At 44.4% G+C, this 16,340-nt stretch overlaps 1 long non-coding RNA gene across 1 annotated transcript; it reads left to right on the top strand.

Annotated features, from left to right (window-relative positions):
- The first annotated feature begins 1,247 nt into the window (after positions 1 to 1,247).
- LOC142652850 (uncharacterized) lies at positions 1,248 to 15,195 on the top strand. Its single transcript, XR_012847953.1, has 4 exons — positions 1,248 to 1,374; positions 2,180 to 2,297; positions 14,280 to 14,608; positions 14,696 to 15,195. It is a non-coding gene; the product is annotated as an uncharacterized LOC142652850 (long non-coding RNA).
- Positions 15,196 to 16,340: the final 1,145 nt, after the last annotated feature.

The raw sequence follows: 16,340 nt of genomic DNA, 5'->3' as shown, positions 1-16,340 counted from the left end.
AGTGTAGGAAATCCAGTGTATTACCATGGATTTATTTATCAACTGTGTAAATGTTTGTTTAGACAGTGTTATACCACAGTTGCCACGAAACTTCGCCGAAATGCTGTTATTTTACCTTTTGCGGCTGTTTCGTGGTAAAAAGAAATTTAACTACCATCTAAATAAACCCTCACAGAAAAATTGATCTGGTTACCCACAGCAACCAGAGCGCAGCTTTAATTTTAGTTAACATGGTTTCTTCGAGCAACAAGGCCAGTTTTTCTGTAAGACTGCTGTGATGTGTGTGTTCCCGTTTGTAAATGCAATTTCTTAGGCTAAGTTCACACTTGCGTTGTATAATCCATTACTCTGATCCGTTTTTATCCTTATTCTGATCTAAAAACGGATCAGTTAAAAAATACCATTGAAATCACAATAAGGGCCTGTTCACATCAGAGTTGGCTTTCCGTTCCGGGGTTCCGTCTGAGGTTTCCGTCGGGTGAACCCCGCAACGGAAAGTGAAACTGAAACCACAGCTTCCGTTTCCGTCACCATTGATATCAATGGTGACGGAAACATCGCTAATGGTTTCCGTTCGTCACCATTCTGGCAGGTTTCCTTTTTAACGACGGAATCAATAGCGGAGTCGACTGCGCTATTGATGCCGTCGGAAAACCGGAAACCTGCTGGAATGGTGACAACCCATTAGCAATGGTGACGGAAACAGAAACTGTGGTTTCAGTTTCACTTTCCGTTGCGGGGTTGACCCGACGGAAACCTCAGACGGAACCACGGAATGGAAAGCGAACGCTGATGTGAACAGGCCCTAATGGATGCAAACTGATTACAATCCGTTTGTATCCGTTTTACAGATCAGAGTAACGGATTATACAAGGATATTGTGAATTTAGCCTTACATGATACTGCATTTATAAATCTATTAAGTCTGTCGGACTGTGTGACCCCCTTTGACTAAGCAAATCCTGCAGCATCTGGTGTGTGGACCAGATGTCCGTTTTTCCATTCATTCCTTTGAGACTCGCATGGAGACTCGTGGGAATGAATGGAATGTCTGACTTCTGATCCACACAGCAAAAGCTGCAGGATTCACTTAGTCACAGCGGGAGGCTGAAAGTATTAGTGGATGAAGTGCTTGGTATGTACAAACAGGAGGGGGGGGGGGCTCAATAGCTATTTTTGGGAGTTTCTTTAAACTTAAAATGCATAATAGGTTTTTTTAACGTCCTATGTTTCTTTCTTTTAGCAGGAACATTAACAGACTTCTGATGCTGAACATCCGTTATTTAAAAAAGTGTGAAAACATCCGACTTCCACGTTTCTACAACGTTCAGTCATTGGTTCACTGGCCCAGCTGGAAGGAGCTGCTTTCAGATAGTAGGTTTCTCCCTTTATTTTATGAAGTCTATAGACATTATAATTTCTAGATTAATAACCTACAAAATAGATTTATCATCCGTTATAGTAAAACTGCAATGCACCATGTAATTCCATGGTGACATTGTAAGCCCATCCCCAGTCCCGGCAGGATAGTGGCGACTTTGAGCATGATTTGTTGTATTGATAATTGGGGGGTTATCAGTATAACACCATGTGAAAATAGCTAAAATAACTACAGTCCACCCTTGAGCGAGTTATTACTGATGCAGTATATTACTGCATTCCTTACACCCATCCAGGATAATATTCTGGCTGTGGCCCCTTCTTAGGGCTCCACTTTCTAATCCCCAGTCCCGGCAGGATAGTGGCGACTTTGAGCATGATTTGTTGTATTGATAATTGGGGGGTTATCAGTATAACACCATGTGAAAATAGCTAAAATAACTATAGTCCACCCTCGAGCGAGTTATTATTGATGCAGTATATTACTGCATTCCTTACACCCATCCAGGATAGCGTTCTGGCTGTGGCCCCTTCTTAGGGCTCCACTTTCTAATCCCAAGTCCCGGCAGGATAGTGGCGACTTTGAGCATGATTTGTTGTATCGATAATTGGGGGGTTATCAGTATAACACCATGTGAAAATAGCTAAAATAACTATAGTAACCAGTGTGATCCCTGTTGCTGTAATGCCTGTAAATGTATGTAGTGCCGTGGTCCTAACCAGTTGTTTTCTATACAGAGGTTGGCATTTGAAGCTTAGAAAATATCATGTTTTATTAACATTATTTTCTGTCTTGCAGGCATGAAACGTTGATTCTCTGGTATGGACCTCAGAAGGACTCTGAACAACCACCCACCGTTGCCCTGCTATATGCTAGTCGTTGAATCATCACCAGGGCATCAAGCCGCAACAAGATGGTATGTATTAGTTTTCATTTGTCTTATGTCCCTGACATTAGAATGGCAATCCAAAGCTGGTACCCAAACTGCCTATTCATGATCACTTAAAAGGTATAATGGTCCATAACCCCCCATTATGGATCGCCCTTTCTGTGTTATTGGAGTGGTTGTGAGGGGATTGGTGGTAGATTGTTAATAGGTGGTGCTTATCTTATTTGAGATGAGCAGTTTGGTAGGTTTATCCCTTATGGGAGTCCGAAATAGTTTAATCTTTCAGGGCTTTTCAGAATTCCAATGTCTCCCAGATATCCCATAGTTCGAAGTTTAGAATGGCAATCCAAAGCTGGTACCCAAACTGCCTATTCATGATCACTTAAAAGGTATAATGGTCCATAACCCCCCATTATGGATCGCCCTTTCTGTGTTATTGGAGTGGTTGTGAGGGGATTGGTGGTAGATTGTTAATAGGTGGTGCTTATCTTATTTGAGATGAGCAGTTTGGTAGGTTTATCCCTTATGGGAGTCCGAAATAGTTTAATCTTTCAGGGCTTTTCAGAAGTCCAATGTCTCCCAGATATCCCATAGTTCGAAGTTTAGAATGGCAATCCAAAGCTGGTACCCAAACTCAGGGCTGCAATCAGGAATTTCAGGGCCCCATACAGCTAAATTTTCTGGGCCCCCCTACCGTGGCACCGCCTGTTAACGGTACTCCGTCCAGCACTAGATCATGCTACCCAGGGCCGCCATCAGGGGGGTGTTAGGGGTACTGATGTGAGGGGCCCGGCCAAACCTAATTGAAATGGGGGCCCGGCAATTGCCGCGACTTGCCTTTGGTAGAAAAAAAAAACAGGCCCCTGCAATGGGGCCCGTTTTTTTTCACCAAGAGAATTTCATGAGCTGCGGGGGCCCTCCCTCTCGTCATGGGGGCCGTCAAACACCGCCTGCGCGACCGAGCCGCGAGCACGCACCGGCGAGCGCACGCACCCGCGGCGGACAGCGCATGCGTCCGCGAGCGCACACCCGCGACCGCCCGCCCACGCACCGGCGACCGACTGGAACCACGCACCGAATTTTGAGGCAGATTTTTACCTGCCCACACTATCTTGCTGCGTTTTTTGCCCGCGGCGATTGAGGACAGCAGACAAAAAACGCAGCGAAAAATGCATTTTCTGCCTCCCATTGATTTCGATGGCAGGTCAGAGGCGGAACAGCGGAAAGAAAGGACGTGCTGCTTTTTCTTTTTTCCGCGACTGGCTCCCATTGATTTCAGATTAAATCAATGGGAGGCGGTTTTGGAAGTTGTTTGGTGCTGATTCTGACGCAGTGTCCGAGTCAATATCAAGGCCCAAAAACTCTGTGAACTGGGCCTTATTGTTAGGGCTTATTCAGACGAACGTGTAATACATCCGTGCAACGCGCGTGATTCTCACGCGCCTCGCACGGACCTATGTTACTCTATGGGGCCGTGCAGACTGTCAGTGATTTTCACGCAGCGTGTGTCCGTGTGTCCGCTGCGTAAAACTCACGACATGTCCTATATTTGTGCATTGTTCGCGCATCACGCACCCATTGAAGTCAATGGGTGCGTGAAAATCACGCCCAGCACTTCCGCAGCAGTATAAACTATGAATGAAAACAGAAAAGCACCACGTGCTACAAACATACAAACAGAGTGTCATAATGATGGGGGCTGCGCGAAAATCACGCAGCCACGCATCATACGCTGCTGACACACGGAGCTGTTATGGACCTTTTGCATGCGCAAAATACCACGTTTTTTGCGCGCGCAAAAAGCACACGCTTGTGTAAATCCGGCCTTAGGGTAGGAGCACACTAGGCATGAACACTGCGGATTTTATGCAACACATTTTATTGCGTAAAATCCGCAGCGTATTACAGTCGCAGCCGAGTGGATGAGATTTGAACAAATCTCATCCGCACGCTGCAAAAAAAAATTGAGCTGCAGTGTGGCTTTTTAAGCCGCAGCGTGTCAATTTATGCTGTGGGATCGCTGCTCCTCTGTTGCGGAAAAGCTGCGGTTCTGCCGCAAAAATCACAAATGAGAAAAAAAAAGGCACTTTTTTAATAGCTCTGGCTCCACGTGTACATCTGTGGGATATAAGACTAGAGAAATCCTTTCTTCCTTTCCACAATGCTTCAAACTAGTTTCAGGTGAAACGCCAAGTGTGATTTTATTGTTTGACGAAAAGATTGTGGGACCGGATGTATGCATAGTCAACACATCTGTTTTACCAAGAAATATACTAAACAGGTTCATTTGCTACTATCCGCTGTGCGATTCACTTCAAGTAATAGTCAAGATTTTTTTCCAAGGTTTCTGGAAGAAATCAGAAAATAAAATCCCACCCAACCCGAGAGTAGTTTGACAATCTATACTTGACACTCAGGCTAGGAAAACATGAAGCAGCTTCTCATACTATCTCATACTATCTCATACTATCCAGTGCCCATCCTATCATACTATCCAGTGGAAGACATTCCATACACTATAGACAAGATCTACAGGGATGAGGAGAGTCATGCACACATTGCACGTTACCTGCTACAGACTCCAAGCACTTTGTTCTATGTTGACTGCAAAAAACAAGATGTGGGATTCCCCATGCCCCAACAAAAGTTACTCAACTTCACTTTACAGAATGCTACATGCCAAACTGCATGGAAAACCAGAAGAGAGCCAAGCTTTGCAAGCCTTTTCCCCCTCAGGTGCCAAGTTCCCAGGAATGCAAGTTCTGCTTTGACTTTACACCATGATGTTTCTGAAAAGAAAATCTGAAACAGAGTTGCCCATTCCCCAATTTAAAAAAGCATGAAATAGTTATAAGCCTTAAAATTGGATAATTGTAAAATGAAGCAACTGTAGTTGTAAAGGATCTGCCAGACACAACTTCTGTGTCGACGCCCATTGGTAATCAGTCTGCACCTGCTTCTATGTCTGTGAGACTGACTCCATCTTCCACCACCCAGGATGGCAGGCTTAGGAGTGGGAGAGCCTATCACAGCCTGGCCAGACGGAGCTAGCTCCCGCCCTCTGTCTATTTATACCTGCCTTTCCTGTTCCTCCTTTGCTTGTGATTCTTCTCTGTTGGTTCCTGGCCCTGCTGCAGCTTCTTGAACTACTGATCCTCTGCTTGTGTTTGACCTTGGCTTTACTGACCACTCTTCTGCTCTGCGTTTTTGTACCTCGCTCATCTCCTGGTTTGACTCGGCTTGTTCACTTCACTTGTTGCTCACGGTGTTCCCGTGGGCAACTTCCCCATTTCCCTTGCTTCTTTGTACCCTTGTCTGTTTGTCTGTCGTGCACCTATTGAGTGTAGGGACCGTCGCCCAGTTGTACCCGGTCGCCTAGGGCGGGTCGTTGCAAGTAGGCAGGGACTGAGTGGCGGGTAGATTAGGGCTCACTTGTCTGTCTCCCTACCCCGACATTACAGTAGTATTGTTACACTCATTACCCAGTGTCTTTGGGACATTGACCCAAGTGCTACACTCTACTTTCTGTTCTTAGACTAGGTTTACGCTGTGGAACCAGCCTAATAACCGTACCCAAATCCACATAGAAATTACACAAGCGTTACATGTGGGTTTAGTGATGGATTTTGGCACGGAGTTTAGCCTCAGATTCCACTCATTGCAATGAAGTCCTCCTCTATACATCGCTTGTAAGGCTTTATCGTAAAGTCGTTTTTGGCTCTAGACAGGGTCCAAAGGCCGGCAACTCTATTTATAAATGGAATGGGAGGTCTTCGGGAAAGACTGAAATATTCTTCTAGCGACTCACCAATAATGTGAAGGGTTTTCGGCGGTGTTCACTTATAACGATGCCTCTAAAAACGGCACCAACCGGGTATTACCACAAGTAGGCGCATGTCCAAGTGGATTGGTAATGACCACATGGTTTTGTAGATAAACAGCGATTTTAGGGCTTATGCACACACGCTTATTAACCCCTTCCCTCTTTGGCCACTTTTGACCTTCCTGACAGAGCCTTATTTTTCAAATCTGACATGTTTCACTTTATGTGGTAATAACTCCGGAATGCTTTTACCTATCGAAGCGATTTTGAGATTGTTTTCTCGTGACACATTGGACTTTATGTTACTGGCAAAATTTCCCCGATACATTCAGTATTTAATTGTGAAAAACACCAAAATTTAGGGAAAAATTGCAAAAATTTTCATTTTTCTCAATTTAAATGTATCTACTTGTAAGACAGGCAGTTATAAAACACATAAATGTTGCTAATTAACATCACCCATATGTCTACTTTAGTTTAGCATCGTTTTTTGAACATCATTTTATTTTTCTAGGATGTTACAAGGCTTAGAACTTTAGCAGCAATTTCTCACATTTTCAAGAAAATTTCAAAATGCTATTTTTACAGGGGCAGTTTAGTTGTGAAGTGGCTTTGAGGTCCTTAGATATTAGAAACCCCCAATAAGTCACCCCATTTTAAAAACTGTAGCCCTCAAAGTATTCAAAACAGCATTTAGAAAGTTTCTTAACCCTTTAGACATTGCGCAGGAATTAAGGCAAAGTAGAGGTGAAATTTACAAAGTTCATTATTTTTTTCCCAAAATTCATTTTGAATCCATTTTTTTTGTACCACAGAAGGTTTTACCAGAGAAACGCATCTTAATATTTATTGCCCAGGTTTTGCAGTTTTAGGAAATATCCCACATGGGGCTCTAGTGTGCTACTGGACTGAAGCACCGGCCTCCGAAGCAAAAGTAGCACCTAGTGGATTTTGGGCCTCCTTTGTATTAGAATATATTTTAGGCACCATGTCAGCTTTCAAGAGCTCCTGTGGTACCAAAACAGTGGAAACCCCCCAAAAGTGACCCCATTTGGTAAACTACACCCCTTGAGGAATTTATTTAGGGGTGTAGCAAGCATTTTGACCCCCCAGTTTTTTTGCAAAAATGTTTGGAACTAGGCCATGAAAATTAAAATCTACATTTTTTTAAATAAAATGTAGGTTTAGCAAAAATTTTTTCATTTCCAAAAGAATTAAAGTAGAAAAAGCACCACAACATTTGTAGAGCAATTTCTCCCGAGTAAAACAATACTCCACATGTGGTAATAAACGGTTGTTTGGACACACGGCAGGGCTTAGAAGGGAAAGAGCGTCATTTGGCTCTTGGAGCTCAAATTTAGCAGGAATGGTTTTCGGAGGCCATGTCACATTTGCAAAGCCGCTGAGGGGACAAAACAGTGGATACCCCCAACAATGACCCCATTTTGGAAACTATACCCCTTGAGGAAATTATCTAGGGGTATAGTGAGCATTTTGACCCCACAGGTTTTTTGCAGAAATTTTAGGAAAAGGCTGTGAAAATGAAAATCTACATTTTTTTCAAATAAAATGTAGGTTTAGGTATTTTATTTTTCATTTCCACAAGGACTAAAGGAGAAAAAGCACCATAAAATTTGTAAAGAAATTTCTCCCGAGTAAAACAGTACCCCACATGTGGTCATAAACATCTGTTTGGACACACGGTATGGCTCAGAATGGAAGGAGCACCATTTGGATTTTGGAATGGTTTCTGGGCACCATGTCACATTTGCTGAGCCCCTGTAGTACTAGTACAGTGGAAACACCCCAAAAGTGACTCCATTTGGGAAACTGCACCCCCTGAGGAATCATCTAGGGGTATAGTGAAAATTTTGATCCCAAAGGTTTTTTGCTGAATTAATTTGAATTAAGCTATGAAAATGATCAACATTTTTCATTTTTACAAGGAATAGAGAAGAAAAAGCCCCCCCAACATTTGTAAAGAAATTTCTCCCGAGTACGGTAAGGCCTCATTCACACTGCAGGGTTTCCCGGCCGGGTGCCGGCCGTTCATAAATCGGCCGGCACCCGGCTGCATTAGGAATGATAGACCCCTAATGGGGCTATTCACACGACCGATTTTTTGACGGCCGGGAAATCCGGCCGTCAAAAAATAGGACATGCTCTATCTTTGCCCGGGCACCCGGCCGCCCGGCTCCCATAGAAGTCTATGGGGCCGGGTATTACACGGCCATCACCGGAATGTGTTCCGAGTGATGGCCGGGTTTTCCGGAGCTTGCGCTCTATCTCCTCCTCCTCACAGCGCAGAGTGCATGTGAGGAGGAGGAGTTGATGCCATTCTGACGAATGGCATCGCTGTACACTGTGTTGCAGGGCCGGGGTGTACAGCAGGTGGAGGGAGCGCTGCGCTGGCTCCCTTCCCCTGCTTGTTAAAAGCACCCTGGCTCGGCGACACCTTCGATGGCGCCGCTAGTAGCAGCAGCTGCTGCTGCTGCGGCTGCTACTACTGCAGCGACGCCACTATAGCAGAGCAGGGAGGTATCTCCCCGCTCTGCTATGTGCTAGCCGCACTTTAGCTCCTTAAAGGAGCGGAATCCCCGTGTTTTCGGGGATTCCGCTCCTGGACAGAGCGCTTGATGTCTCTGTCCATATCTGGGCAGTGACATCAGGGGAAACTCCTGAAGCGGAATCCCCGAACACATGGAGATTCCCCTTCAGGAGCTGCCACTGATGTCACTGTCCGGATCTGCCCGGCCCGGCACGGATGCATAACTTTATGCAAACCGGCCGGGCAGAATGGCCGATTTTACCGGCCGGCACTCGGGCTCGGGAACGACCCGGTCGTGTGAATCCCGCCTAACACCCCATATGTGGTTATAATCAGCTGTTTACATATATGGGAGCATTCAGAAGAAAAGGAGCGGTATTTATCTTTTGGAGCGTAGATTTTGCTGGAATGGTTTGCGGACAGCATGTTGCATTTGCAAAACCACTGATGTACCAAACAAAGGTGACCCCATTTTAGAAACTACACCCCTAAAGGCATTTATCAAGGGGTGTAGTGAGAATTGACTCCACAGGTGTTTTTTAGAAATGAATACGCAGTGGATGGTGCAAAGTGAAAATTGCAATTTTTCCACTGATCTGCCTATATGTTATGCCCCTAGAGAATCTTACCCCATAAATTGTTAAGCGGGTTCTCCCGGGTATGGTAATGCCTTACTTGTGGCCATAAATTGCTGTTTGGGCACACTGTAGGGCTAAGAAGTGAAAAACCGCCATTTTGAGCATGGATTTTACTTGGCAGTTCTGTTTGGGGTTTTGCTGGTATTTCAGTTTATAATTTGGGGGCATATGTAATCTGTGCGGAGTACATCAGGGCATAATAAGAGGGTATAATAATGGGGTAAATAATGCAATTATCCATAGAAGTGTTGTACGCTATGAAGCGATCCATTATGAACCGGCTGGTGTCGCGCTGATAAACGGTTTTCTTTCTTATCCCCCTTTTCTAACGCTCTGCATCTTTTGAGGACTTTTTCTCCTTCGTAGTTTGGGAAATATTGCTGGGAAAGCTTTGCGCTGGTATAATACGGGCGCCCTCGCTTCCAGCGGATGTGCTATGTCACTTCCCTTTTCTAGTTCCTAAATACTAGGGCCCTGAAACTGGAGGAATGTTCCCCTCCGGCCTGCGCATTGAGATGTGCCATAACTTTTTTATTTTTCAGTTGATTGAGCGGTGTGCGGGCTTGTTTTTTGCAAGACGGGCTGTAGATTTTATTGGTACCATTTTAGAACACATACGACTTTTTGATTACTTTTTATTTCATTTTTTGATAAAGGAAATTGCCAAAAACAAGCAATTCTGGAAACGTTTTTTTATTGATTTTTTTTCGGCATCCACAGTGCGCCCTAAATGACATGTTAGCTTTATTCTGCGGGTCGATACGATTACGGCGATACCAAATTTATATTGTTTTTTTTATGTATTGCAGCTTTTGCACAATAAAATCACTTTTTTTATAAAATCATTTGTTTTCTGTGTCGCCATATTCTAAGACCCACAACTTTTTTATTTTTGCGTATACAAAGCGGTGTCAGGGATTATTTTTTGCGGGACGGATTGCAGTTTTTATTAGTACTATTTTGGAGAAAATTTGACTTTTTGATCACTTTTTATAGCATTTTTTGGAAGATGTGACCTAAAAACAAAGATTCTGGCATTGTTTTTCATGTTTTTTTTTACCACGTTGACTGTGCGGGATAAATTACATAATAGTTTTGTAGTTTGGGTCGTTACGGACGCGGCGATACCAATTATGTATAGTTTTTTTCATTTTTACGTTTTTTCCCATAATAAAAGACTTACTATGGGAAAAAAGTCAGTTTAGCTTTATTTTTATTTGAAACGTGTGTGTTTTTATTGTTTTACCAGATTTTTTTTTACTTTTTTTAACTATTTTGACTTGTCCCACTAGGGGACTTGAGGGCCTGATGCCCCGATCACTACTCTAATACACTGCACTACATACGTAGTGCAGTGTATTAGCGCTGTCAGTTATTCACTGACAGCAAGCCTATGAGGACGCGCCGCAGGCGGGTCCTCATCGGCTCCCGTACAAGGCACACTCGGACGCCATTTTCTGGCGTCCGATTGCCATAGCAACCCAGCGATTGCGTCACTGGGCTGCCGGTCGGGCTAAAACCCATCAGATGCTGCGCAATATTGAGCGCAGCATCTGAGGGGTTAATCAGCCGGATCGGAGAATAGCTCCGATCCTGGCAGTTACAGGAGGGTGCCAGGTGTATAATACAGCTGTCACACCGCGGTGATGGTGCCGGCTCTGTTTCTGAGCCCGCACCATCACTGCGACGTAACTGTACTGCGCTTTGCGGGAACACCTTCCCGGCAGCCCTGTATATATACGGCGGATATCGGGAAGGGGTTAAGGATCTTACACAAGTTTAAGTATTTTTGCAGCAGGACTTATTTTTTAAAGTATCCATATTTTCAGCAACAAAAAACAAAAATAGTGAAATAGTTAATCCCTTAATAAGAAACAGAACAAATATGGATGAAAGACTGACAAATGTACCAAAAAATGGACACCATACAGAAAAAAAAAGATATATTTTGTATGTATATAGGATATGTACTGCATACCCAAATTTGATCTGTATTTTCATACACAGGTGTGAATGAGAAAACTAAAATTTAAAGACCACACAGATAACATTTGCTGTAGTTAGTCAACAGGGTGGAGCTAGCTTCCCTGTCTCAGATGCGGACCAACCAGCACAAGGCAGCTTGAGGAAAGTTCACGCCCTGTTGGCTCACTAAAGCAGATTCGCAAAGAGGGAGCCAACACAATAGTGGCCATATCTCTGGAATGGGGGAGGGGAGTCCAAGAAACCGCACCATTCAAGTCAGTTATCCAGTTAAACTTATACGTCCTAGTGACTGGTCCTCTTTAAATACCAGAGACAAAACAAGTATTATATGTATACCTTTATTGGCTAACCAGAAATATGATGCTTGCAGGCTTTTAGAGCTCACAGGCTTCGTCAGATAAGTTTACAAATGAATGACTCAGCCCATGGTCCACTACCAGAGGGAAGAATATCTGCAACTATGGATGTAAAGTCTCTGTACTGGAACATCCCCCATGAGGGTGGCATAGCCGCATGCCAATACTTTCTTCAGAAGAATCTAGCGACAGAGCCGGCAATACATCTCATCAGGTTCCTTCTCCATCACAATTATTGCTCATGTGACAGACATATCTGCAGTGCACGGGAAGCGCTATGGGTAGCAAAAAGTCACCACAATATGCTGATCTCTTCATAGAGAAACTAGGAGGCGTTTTTATCAACCTGCGCAACTGAACCTCCAGCATATTTCCGGTACATTGATGACCTGCTGATCATCTGATTAGGCTCTGGATATGAACTCCATAAAAACTTCAACAAGTTCCATCATACCATCAAACTCTCTCAACTACTCAAAATCTCAGATACATTTCCTGGACATGACCATATACATGAGACAATACGATACAAACCACAATCTACCATAAATCTACATATCTAGCATATCTGAGATGGAACATGTTAAAGGGGGTGGGGTAATAGCGGGATTCACTGGTTAGTGGCACCCACTATTGCTACCGCCTTTATAATCAGGGTCACTAGGGTTATGCCTAGTTCCCCTACCTTTTCCTTATACGAACGTCGATCTAATTGCTTTAGCGGCTACTCAAGGGAATAAGACCGTATAGTAAATAAAGGTGATATTTATTAACATACAGTAATCACTCATCTATAAAATACAGTAACTAATCACAGTACAGTATAAACACTGTATCACAATCCTAATTATACCGCCACCCACTTACCTAAACATACATAAGAATACAGTTACGTTACAACACAATACAAATAAGTTACTTGTAATTCTCACACGCTCACTATCTCTGTCCCACTCCCTCCTAATATAACTTTCCCTATACACTAAGGGTTAATACAGGATAAGGAGGAACAAGGGGAATGGGTTACTGTGTGCCTGGGGATGTGCAGGTCAAGGGTCACTGCAGGGTACTTAGGGCAGCAAAGGTAAACAGGGTTCAGCAAGGGGTTAACTCAGGGACTGCAAGGGGTTAACTTGCACCAAGGGTTTCTCAGGGACTGCAACGGGTAAACTCAGGGACAGCAAGGGTTAAGTCAGGGACTCTTGGACAGCAAGGGTTAACTCAGGTACTCTGGGACAGCAAGGGTTTATTCAGGGACTCTGGGACAGCAAGGGTTAACTCAGGGACTCTGGGACAGCAAGGGTTATCTCAGGGACTCTGGGACAGCAAGGGTTAACTCAGGGACTCTGGGACAGCAAGGGTTAACTCAGGGACTCTGGGACAGCAAGTGTTAACTCAGGGACTCTGGGACAGCAAGGGTTAACTCAGGGACTCTGGGACGGCAAGGGTTAACTCAGGGACTCTGGGACAGCAAGAGTTAACTCTGGGACAGCAAGAGTTAACTCAGGGACAGTACTCAGGGAGAGCAAGGGGTTAACTCAGGGACTCAGGGAAGCAAGGGTTAACTTACTCAGGGAGAGTAGGGAAAGTACTCAGGGGGAGCAAGGGGTTAACTCAGGGAACTTCAGGGACAATAAGGGTTAACACAGGGACTCAAGGGTTAACTTGACAGTACTCAGGGAGAGTAGGGACAGTAGTCAGGGAGAGCAAGGATTACAGCAGGAGGAGACAGGGAGAGACAGGGTTAAGTGTAGTTATTGCTACACTTGATACTTAGCGTGACTCGTTGGTGGAGCAGAAGCAGAGGCAGAAGCAGGAGCCGAAGCAGCAGGTCGTTGGAGGAGAGAGACAGGACAGGAGAGGCGAGCCGGGTCCTGGTGGTGTGGGAGGCAGGCAGGCAGCTCTCAGCTGGTGGTGAGGTAGTCTTCTGCTAGCTCCAGCTACTGAGCGCACCGACGCAGGGCTATTTAACCCTGCCGGTACGCTCGCAGCGGGGGATGTGTGGCGCTCGCCCCCAGCTAGCATGGGTCGGCATGGTGATAATGTATCACCAGCCAACTCATCAGCGCCTGCGCGAGGCCATCTGTGCGCGCAGGAGTCTTGAAATGGAGACGGGATAACTATCCCCATTCTCCATGGTTTCCAAACAAAGCAGGGCAATGCTAATTGTCCTGCTTTGTTTACAACCGTATTCATGACCAGGGCTGTGTTGCTACAGCCCCGGCTCATGATACAACACAACACCACACACACACACACACACACACACACACACGCACACGGTTTTACAATGATTGTATGAATTTGACAACCCAACACAATGATCCTGACCCTTGAAATCTAAAATCTCACGCCTTGGGCACAGAGCTCCCATGACATGACCAGTTTTCTACAGGACACAGAAAATACTCTACACATCTGAGGAAAAAGTGTATGAAGTTCAACGCAACAGGGCGATAAAAGCCTATTTGGCATTGGCTAGGAAAACCCTGGTGAGCATTGCATCTAAGGACATGGTCATCAATTACAATGTTGCCCCTTTCCTAGAGAGTGTTTATAATCTTCAAAAGCCAACTGTGGCCAGGTACGTGTTACATCGGTCTGCTTCATATCTCCAGTACTCACACTAATACTCATGTGGCTTTTTATAATTTACAGCAATTTATGACATGAACGACCATCGACCTCTGCATCAGCTGCCATCACATTGCCCCAACACAGCAGCTGAGGACATTGCTGACATACCAGTCCCTCATCAAGAAATGGAGGCCACACTGGTCCCTGTAGAGACGGAGGAAGAATTTGAGGACGCACCAGCCCTTGGGCAGCCTGAAGACTGAAGAGAAGACCAACATGATCAAGAAGGATGATGAGAACATGAAGACCACACAGAAGAAGAAAATGAGAGACATTGACCTAAGAATGGAGTCTAAAGAAGAAGCCAATGAAGAAAGTGGAACTAGAGAAAACTTGGGATGAGATGACAGGTCAGTGGCACACAGATTGTCTTCTTTAATTTTTTAACATCTCAAGTCTGACACGTTGCACTTTCCTCAAATGATTGAATCCTACAGACTAAATGAACGGTGAACAAAAGAGAGAAGATGAAGGCTGCTGGATTATACAGACGACATTCATTGGAGGAACCAGTGCTGAACAACTCCACCTACTATTTACAGCACACATTGGCGGTGACCACCTACAGACAGGAGGTTGACGATTTGGCGAGGTTTCCGTACTACATTAACCCGCAGTGCACCAATGTCGACTGGTCAGTTTACAAAGGTGCATGACCTGAGACTAGCAAACCAGACTCTAATACCAAACACATGTCTGGAGGTTCAGGACTTACCAGCTAAGAGCTACCAATCTCTGTGCAAACCAAGGCTGTTCTAGTCCTGCAACTTCTATTGAGTGTCAAGAGACAGAGATAGAGACAGACACCGAGGCCGAGACCGACACCTTTTAGCCCGATTTGCTAACAATAGGTCGGGTTTGTGATGGGGCACTCGTGTGGTTTATCGTAAACCATTATTTGATATAACCAAAGGGAGAAAGAAAATATGGAGCGCACATCCACTTGCTAGACTTGATCTATTGCGTCTCAGCAAAATAAAATGTATGAACATGAGGTTCTTCGTAAACCTTTTGATCACTGTATAAGTCGGTCTTTTTCTTCTGGTACCAGCGCTCCACCCTCATTTGGTCCAGGTGTTTTTATTTGCAGGAAACTGTATAAAAAGTGTCCCTGCCTAATGGTTCTCAGGCGGCCCCTGAGACTACAGAGATGGAGCTTTTTCCATCTGTTCATTTTTTTGTGCTAATATTTTGTTGTTGTGGTCCTGTATCTGTGGGGGGACGTGGTCCAGAGACAAGGTGGCTTAGACCGGCAGCATGGGTGCTGTTGGTCTCCTGGGGTGCTCCCTATGCGGGTGCTGTGTTGCAGCGGCATTGGTTGCCATGGGATACTACACTTGGTAGAGTAGGGACTCACTTGAAGGTGGTCGCCGTGAAGCGGCAAGTGGCTTATACAGTGATCAAGATGTTTACTAAGAACCTCATGTTCGAACATTTTATTTTGCTGGGCCGCAGTATATCAAGTCTAGATATGCTGATTATATCCGGTTAGGTCTTTAGGATATGGAAAAAACTGTGCCAAGAGTTATAAAGTTAGTGGAAGAGTCCGGGAAGAGGTCAGGTCTGAAGAGTATTTGGAGTAATGGAAAAAAAAAATATTCGGCACACTTCTAGAAAGGTAACGTGAATTTTTATTTTGGTTTGGTTTTTATCGTGATGCCAGTGGCTATATGTGCAACGTTTGTAGTTAGACTTTCATCGGGCACTAAAGAAAGACATATACATACAATTTAGTAAAATATAAACATACCATGAAAAGATACAGGATGTATGGTATTGAACATTTTGAGATGTAATACAAAAAGTTCGTGCAAAACAGAGATATGTACAACATAGGAGGATAAAAAAGAAGGAACGGTATCTAGCATCTTGCGGCAGTGTGGGGCATCAACTAGTTCTGTTTTACGTACCTAAATTGTAGTTTGAGGAAGCCAGGCAGTATATAGAATATATTACAAGTATAATAGGACGTAATATCGTATCAATGCGTCATAGTGTGTTGGTGAAATATACAGTGTGAGCAGTGGGTCATAAAGTTAGCTTAGTCTAAGGTACGCTCAATAATGACAACACGATCCAGGA

This window comes from Rhinoderma darwinii, chromosome 5 (assembly GCF_050947455.1).
Source record: "Rhinoderma darwinii isolate aRhiDar2 chromosome 5, aRhiDar2.hap1, whole genome shotgun sequence".
In the NCBI taxonomy this organism is placed as follows: Eukaryota; Metazoa; Chordata; class Amphibia; order Anura; family Rhinodermatidae; genus Rhinoderma; species Rhinoderma darwinii.
The sequence above is the reverse complement of the archived record's forward strand: the minus strand, read 5'-3'. Positions and strand labels throughout refer to the sequence as shown.